The following is an 8,746-nucleotide window of genomic DNA, read 5'->3' as shown; positions in this document are numbered from 1 at the left end:
TGCTTGATTGCTCATATTGATGAGAGTTGGCTATGGCATAAGAGGTTGTGTCATGTTAATTTTGATTGTATTGTTAAGATCAGTTCAACTAAGGCAGTTAGAGATATACCTAAGATTATGAAGCCTCATAATCCGATATGTAAGGAATGTCAATTGGGTAAGCAAGTTAGAAGTTCTTTTAAGAGCATACATGATAAATCTAATGATGTACTTGATTTGATTCATACTGACTTATGTGGTCCAACAAGGACTAGAAGCTTTCAAGGTGATAGGTATTTCATGTTGATTATTGATGACTATTCTAGAATGACATGGGTGAATTTTCTAAGGGAGAAGTTTGAAACTTTTGAGAAATTCAAGATCTTTAAAGCGAAGGTTGAAACAGAAACTGGATTGAAAATCAAATGCCTAAGATCAGATCATGGCGGTGAGTTCACTTCTCATGAATTTAACAGTTACTGTGAGACAAATGGAATCAGGAGACAGCTATTTGCACCTAGGACTCCTCAGCAGAATGGAGTAGTGGAAAGGAAGAACTAAACCATTTTGGATGCAGCAAGATCTATGGTGATGGAAGCCAAATTGCCTCATATCTACTGGAGAGAAGTAGTGAGTACAATAGTCTACACATTCAACATAGTTCACATCAAAGGTGAAACCGGTAAGACCCCTTATGAACTATGGTTTAGACATACACCTATTGTTAAATATTTCAGAATTTTTGGAAGTAAATACTATATCAAAAGAGATGATTCAATTGGAAAGTTTGATCCTATATGTGATGAAGGGATATTTCTTGGTTATTCAATTCAGAGAAAAACATATAGATGTTATAACAAAAGATTGCAAAATATTGTGGAAAGTGCTAATGTGAAAGTGGATGAACAGTACAAAATCATTCTATATCATATGACAGGGAACCGACAGTGGAAATGATCATAACTGAACCGACAATGCCTCAACCGATGCATGAAGTTGAAATAGTTACACCGGCACAATCAGAAAATTCAACTGTGACTCATGATCAGAGCAGTGAACCTGAAGTTCAGAAGACACCAGGGTATGAAAGATTAAATCATTCTGAAGATCAAATTATTGGAGATAGGAACAAGGGAGTTATGACAAGAAGAAAACTAGCAAATGAAGAGGTATGTCCTATTTCTCAAATTGAACCGACAACTGTTATTGAATCTTGTAAGTATAAACATTAGTTAAAGGCTATGGAAGATGAATTAGATCATATAGAGAAAAAAGAGACTTGGTCTTGAGTTCCCCAACCTAAAAATAAGAATGTTATTGGAAGTAAATGGGTTCTTAGGAATAAACTAAATGGGGATGGTCAAGTTGTAAGGAACAAAGCTAGATTGGTTTGTAAAGGATATTCTCAAATGGAAGGAATTGATTATGGTGAGACATTTGCACCTGTAGCTAGAATTGAAGTTGTTAGACTATTTCTTGCCTATGCAACTTATAACAACTATAAGGTTTATCAAATGGATGTTAAATGTGCATTTTTGAATGGTGAGCTTGAGGAAGAAGTATACATTGAGCATCCTGATGGATTTTCACTGACAGATGATAAAGATATGGTTTACAGATTGAAGAAAGCTTTATATGGTTTGAAACAGGCTCCTAGAGCTTGGCATGCAAGGTTGGATAAATATCTTTTGAAGCTTGGTTTTACTAAACGTAGTGCTAATAGTAATTTATATTATAAGATCACTGACAATGATATTCTGATTATTGAAGTATTTGTTGATGATATCATTTTTGGAGGAGAAGATAAATTGTGCATGGAATTTGCTAACAACATGAAGAATGAATTTGAAATGTCCATGATTGGTGAGATGAGATTTTTCTTAGGTTTGCAAATTACTCAAATTGTCAAAGGCATTTTTATCTGTCAAACTAAGTATACGAGGGAATTGTTAAAGAAGTTTGGTATGGATAATTCCAAACCGGTAAGTACTCCTATGGAAACAAGTGAGAAATTATCTATCAAGGATACTTCTACACCGGCAAATCCGACTAGGTAGAAGTCTATGATTAGTGGTATGTTATATCTAACTCAGACTAGACCTGATATTATGAATGTAGTAAGTATTGTTTCAAGATATCAAAGTAATCCTAAAGAAAATCATGAATGTGCAGTAAAGAGGATATTCCGGTATTTGCAAGGAACAATAGAATATGGTTTATGGTATTCCAAAAATGATGATTTCACTTTATGTGCATATACTGACTCAAATTGGGCAGGTGATACTGATGATAGGAAGAGCACTTCTGGTGGAGCTTTCTTTCTTAGAAAGAAATTGGTTTCATGGATCAACAAAAAATAGTCATGCATTTGTTTATCTACTGCAAAAGCTGAGTATGTTGCAACAACAACTAATTGCACTCAAGTCTTGTGGATGAAGCAAATGTTGAAGGATGTAAGGGTAAATTGTAGTGAACCGATAGTTATCTACTGTGATAACTCTGCAACTATTGACATGTCTAAGAATTCGGTATTTCACTCTAAGACTAAGCATATTTCAATAAAGCATAACTTTCTGAAGGACAAGGTATAAGCAAAGGAATTCAAATTGGTTTATGTGAACACTAAAGAACAAATTGCATATATATTCACTAAACCATTGTCTAAGGAATCATTTCAATATTTGAGAGTCAGGTTAGGGGTTTCTACCCCTCTAGCAGAGACTTGATTGATGAAGTTTTTCATTAATCTGACATGCATTATCAGAGACATTATTCATTCCGACACTGATGAGTGGTGCTACTACTCAGGGGGAGTAGTCAGCTTTGAGATTCAGAGGTTTTTTTTTTGCTTTGATTTTTTTGTCAGATTTATGGCATTGATGTCAAAGGGGGAGTGATAGTAATGTGAAAAATCAGTCAGAACTTTACAAATATATCATTCACAGGAGGAGAGCTACTTAGGAGATTTTTGGTTGTCTTCCACAGGGGGAGACTTGTTTGACACTTCTTGGTACTTAGATGTTTTTCACATCTAGTGTTGCCATCAATGCCAAAGGGGGAGATTGTTGGCATTATGGATGAATTGATTATGTGTTGCATTGATGTTTTGTCATTGATGTCAACACTAGCTGTTATGATTGGTTACCGACAGACAGGTTTTGGTTACCGGTAGAAGATATAGTGTTACCGACAGAAGAGACTATCTGTTGGACACTTCTGACATGTTTGGATCAGTGAAGTATGTTTAATTTCATGTGTTATATGCTCCATGAGCATGTTTTGGTCAATTGGTATTGGCTTGGTAATCAGATGCTATCATACACTCTGGTAAACCCTTATCGACACTAGTTTAAGGCTTTATTGACAAAGCTTTCATTGAGGAATCATGACAGGATGCATAATTGGTGTTGGTGCAACTTCATCATGGATTTTAGGATGGTGATGATGTTCTTTGATCGTGCTTCAACTGCTTGAAGACATTGCTTTGGCGTGGTGGACCTAGAATAGGTCCGGTACCTATTTAGGTTATGGACCGATATCATGCTAACGTGTACTCTACATGTTATTGGGATGCTTTGAGAGGGTTTATGGATTTGTTATTATTGTTTTGGTCTTAAGCCGACATGGCATATCATTGTAATATGGAATTGTGTAATGATATTATTGTAATATCTTTTAGGTGGCCGACCTAATTGGTTTAGGCCATGGGGTTTGTATAAATAAGAGGTAGAAACCCTTTGTAGAGTATCATGGTTATGAAAAAGGTCATGGTCAAGGAATGTAATGAGAAAATATTGTAATATCATTCAGGCAGAGGAGTTGGTCGATCATTGGTGATCGGATTGGATTCAAAAGAGGATTTAGTCCTCCGACATTGAGCTTAATTGGGACTATAATCAGGCATGGTAGATGTTATTTCTGGCAGTTCACTCTATTGGATTATTGTCCATTTATCTTGAGATGGTTGTAGCCTCTCTATAGTCAGTGAGACTCTTTTGTAATGAGCAGTACGCTCTAGGCAGCGTGCCTTCTTGCAAGTGCAGGCCCCTCATTGTATCACATACTTTCTGCAGAAGTATCATCTGACTATGGGTAGGCTTCCCACCATGGTTTTTCCCTTTCTGGGTTTTCCACGTCAAATCATGGTGTTATGTGGTATGGTTGCTTTGCATTGCTTATTTAGTTAATTGTTAAGTTGTATTGTTTACCAGTATTTGTTCCTACCGACATTTGTATGTGCTTTACCGATACTTGATTTGTTTAAGGTTGTATTGTGGATTAAAAGTTATAATCTGTTAACAACTTATTCACCCCCCCTCTCAGTTGTTCATCGATTATCCTAACACTTCTAATGGACATAAGTTTATTTTGACTACTATTGAGTATTTCACTAAATGGATTGAAGTAGTACCTTTGACAAAGGTGACAAGAAAGCAAATATCATCATTCATCTTGAATTATATACTCTATCGCCATGGAGTCCCTATGACCATCATCACTGATAATGGGAGGCCAATGAAGAATCAAGACGTGAAGGAACTATGTGAGCGATTCCATATCCAGCATAGGTTTTCTACATCATATTATCCATAGGGAAATGGTTAGACTGAGGCATCAAACAAAACAATCTTAAAAATCTTAAAGAAAACAGTTAATGAGGCTGGTAAAGACTAGCATATTCAGCTAAATCCTGCTCTTTGGGCATATTGAACTAGCATCCGCACACCAACGAGGGCAACTCCATATTGCTTAGTCTATGGATCAGAAGCCATATTACAAGTAGAAGTAGAGATGCCTTCTCTACGAGTATCCTTGAAAGGTCTTATCCCAGAAGAAGAAGAACAAGTCTCTAGACTTCAAGAACTTGAGCTGATTCAGGAGCATCATAAAAATGCTTTAGATCATTTGAAAGCATACCAACAGAGAATGGCGAGAAGTTACAACCACAAAGTTAAGCCACACATTTTTCAGATTGGAGATCTAATTCTAAGGAAAAATTCACAAAATCAGTAAGATCGAGAAAAGAAAGGTAAATTTGAGCCAAACTGGTTAGGTCTCTTTGTCATGGTAGCAACACATTGTTCAGGAGCATATAGGTTATCTACACCAGAAGGAGATTGGTTCAATGAGCCTATCAATACTATGCATCTAAAGAAATTCTATGCTTAAAAGTATCAGCAAAAAGAGAAAATACCACAAAAACAGTGAAAAAGAAGAAAAAGCCTAAAAATTTGAAAAGCAACAAAAATCCCTAAAAATCATAAAAAGAAAAATACAAAAAACAATATAAAACAATAAAAAAAAAAATCAAATATGAAAAAAATGCAATAAATTTAGATGGTGTAAACCTAGTAAACAAGCACTATCTAAAAGGGAGTTTCTCCATCTATGGGATCACTTTGCCCAGTTATCCATCCTAGCCCATCTACTCGCATCTACCCATCCTTGCATACCAATTCTATCTTTCGCATCCATTGCTTTGAACCATTAGCAGAAAATATGCAGCTTATCAACATTTATCAATCTTTGATATACTTATCGTAGTCACTGTCTTGGATTTTATCAGAATCAATCTGCATTTGTATCCCACCATGGTTTGGATCATCCTTTGTACATCCATAATAAAGTTTGTTTCCATTGGGGGCAAAATCCTAAACCCCTTTTGTTAAGGGCATCTTTAAAAACTTAAAAAAAACCAAAAACATTCGAAAAACTTAGAAAAACCAAAAAACACCTCGGGTTTTGAAACAAAAGATAAATGACAAGGCAACAAAGATCACTACATTTGTAACAACTGGATTGTGAAACTTAGAATGCAAAGATTCAACCAACAAGTAATGAAGGCTTATCAATGATCATTCATCAAGATGATTATATCAGTTAATGGCCATGAGAACATATGTGCGACACACACAATTCAATGTTTATATCTTGATTTTCACTAATCACGTGTCCCATGCAACTCGATGATGTCCATGACTAGAGGAGATATGATGGGGCATGATTATTTTCTTTGTTTGCTTTATGTGGTTTATCTCTTAGTAAGGTATGTAGTTGTCTAAGGATATGATCGACAAAAGATCATGGAGGACGTTCTGAGTCATGCATGAAAAGGGATAATCCTTGTCTGTTATGCAAAAAATACTCAGGTCAACTCGATTCATCATATCAAGTTGCTTGTATAAACTTGCTATATCAAAATCCATGTAAGAAGCACTCAGGTCAGCTTGAATCATTGTGTCAAGTTGCTTGTATTTTCTTACAACATTTAAAAGCTCAATGATGAAATCAAGCACCGTTACAAGAAAGCATATGAGGAATGGCAGTATTAAGTTAGATCATTTTAGATTAGTTCATTATCATTTGCATTATAAGCATTCATTGTCAGTTGCATTATCTACATTCATTGTCAGTTGCATTATAAGCATTTCATTCATGATCAACGATCAAAATAAAGATTGAGTATATTTGGGCAAACAAAAACAATTGCATTAGTTTGCATTCAATTATCTAGGTTCATTTCATATAGGTTTGCATGTTATCGTAATCATCATGTCATTCATCATTCATCATTTATCAGCTACATTCATTTTAATTGCATTAGGATTGCATTAGTGTCATTTGCATTAGGTTAATTTATCATTATCATCTTTTGCATTTAGTTATCATTAGTTTCATTTAGAATCATTTTCATTAGGTTCATTTATTTGTGTGATGCTAAAAATGTGGTATATAGAAGGCATACACATATAATGAGACAATAAAATGTAATTGAAAAGCTTAATTAAAAACTAGATTAGAAATGCAAACCATAAGCCTTCCTTGAAATGTCCCATTTTCCTCTATTCTTAAGGACCTTGAAGGTGTTGGATTGATGGGCTCTCAGTGGAGCAATGACCTCCAAAGTGACAACTCAAGAGTTGAGTAGCTATTTGATTATGATTGACTATGGAGATGATATAAAACGCATGATTTAAGACTCCAGATTAACATGCTATGATTAATCCAAAAGCTAATTACTAGATGATTGAAATAAAAATTGCCTATAATAATGATGCTAAAGCTATGAATGCAAGGGATCCTTATTGCTCCAAAATGGGGGATATTTATAGGAATTCCAAGGCCAAAGCTGAGGTGGTAGGAATCGACAGTCCATATCTAATCTGAAGATATCAAGGGCCAAGATTGAGGAAGTTGGAGAAGAGGTTGGAGGAAGGGACACTTGTCATCTCTGTGGTGACAAGTGTCAAGGAGCCTTGCTCATGAGAGGGCAAGTGTCCATGGGAGGAGACATGTGGCAAAAGTGCCATGTGTCTCAAGGAGGGAATATCCTCACCATGGGAGGTTAGGATAAGGAGGTTAGAATGTGCAAGATAGGATAGGGTTATTTTGACCTAGGATTAGGTGGAATGGGTTAGGTTGGGGGGTGGTTAGGTTAGGTGGCTAAAAGTTAGGAGCCATGTGCTCATTTGAATTTAGAATTCCAAATAATTGAAAAATGATAATTAATCTCAACAAACTTGAGTTTGTTAATCCTAATTAGGGATTAGAAGAATTGATTTATATGGGGGGACATTTAAAATTAATTAATCAAAGGGGGATATGAAATAAACTATATAAATAAATCATGTAGATTTATTTACTAGTAGATGAATAGAGAAATCAATTAAATTGTTTGTGAATTCAATTAATTGGGAAGGGGAATTAATCAAATAACTGCGTATTTAATTAACTATCTTCAAACCATTTTTAGGTGTATACAAATTGCATTTGTGCATTCAGAATCATTACCCATATTATTACTGTAAAGCGGAAAAATCGAACCCTAGTCGTTCTCCCCTCCCCAACTCCAAGGAGAGAGAAGGGAGAGTCACTAGGGTTGATGGTTTTCACTTAGGGGAGACTTTACATTCAAAAGAGGGGTTGAAACCCACAAGATCCAATCCCACGCAATGCAAGATTGGATTCTAAATGAGTTTCAAGGGTTGTGACATCAAGGATACCCTCTTTTGTAAAGAAATGTAGATAGCAAGATTGAACTAGGAATGCATGTAAAGTAGGAACGATTCGCTTATAAACAGAGATAGGGATATGAGATGAAGCTGCGGACCTGGAATTAGCAGTAAAATGTCGAGACAGTGTTGTTCTACAAATTTGAGTGAAAGTTGACGGGACGATGGCGCCCGACGTGCACACGGTCCTCCGAAAAATCTGCGAAACGAAGGGGGATCTGTTCGTCTCTGCACAAGGATTCCAGATTTTCAATTACAGTCGCATACCTGCAACCTACACACAGAAAAGAGAGGACGATTGGGGGGTTAGGGATGAGGGGTTTGCCTTTAGGTCAAACCCCGGTTTTGGAATTAACCAAGAAATGAGAATGCTGTAAATGTAAATGTTTGTAATGTAAACAAGTACTGATACCTTGTTGTAAGAATGTTTGTATTCTTACATGCGAAGGTGTAATGTATGTAGTATGTAATGTGTTGTAAGTGATCTCCTCTTCAATGGTTGAATCCTTGTCTTGAATGCAACACTTAGCCTTGAATGGAGACTTAGAATGCTCAATTGCTTGAAGGAATGCTTGAATGCTTGAATGTTTGAATATCATTTCTGCCTTTTTTTTTCATCTCTCTTCCAAAATGGGAGAGGAAATGTAGTTTATATACTTGTCAATTAGGGCTGATAGACTGATTTTTCCGACCTTAGGCCGACCTGGGAAGATTATTTTCCAATTTGCAAACTTAAAGACCCGAAGCCCCATAAG

The sequence above is a fragment of the Cryptomeria japonica genome, chromosome 8 (assembly GCF_030272615.1).
Source record: "Cryptomeria japonica chromosome 8, Sugi_1.0, whole genome shotgun sequence".
NCBI classification, from domain to species: Eukaryota; Viridiplantae; Streptophyta; class Pinopsida; order Cupressales; family Cupressaceae; genus Cryptomeria; species Cryptomeria japonica.
Note: the sequence above shows the minus strand (reverse complement) of the source record.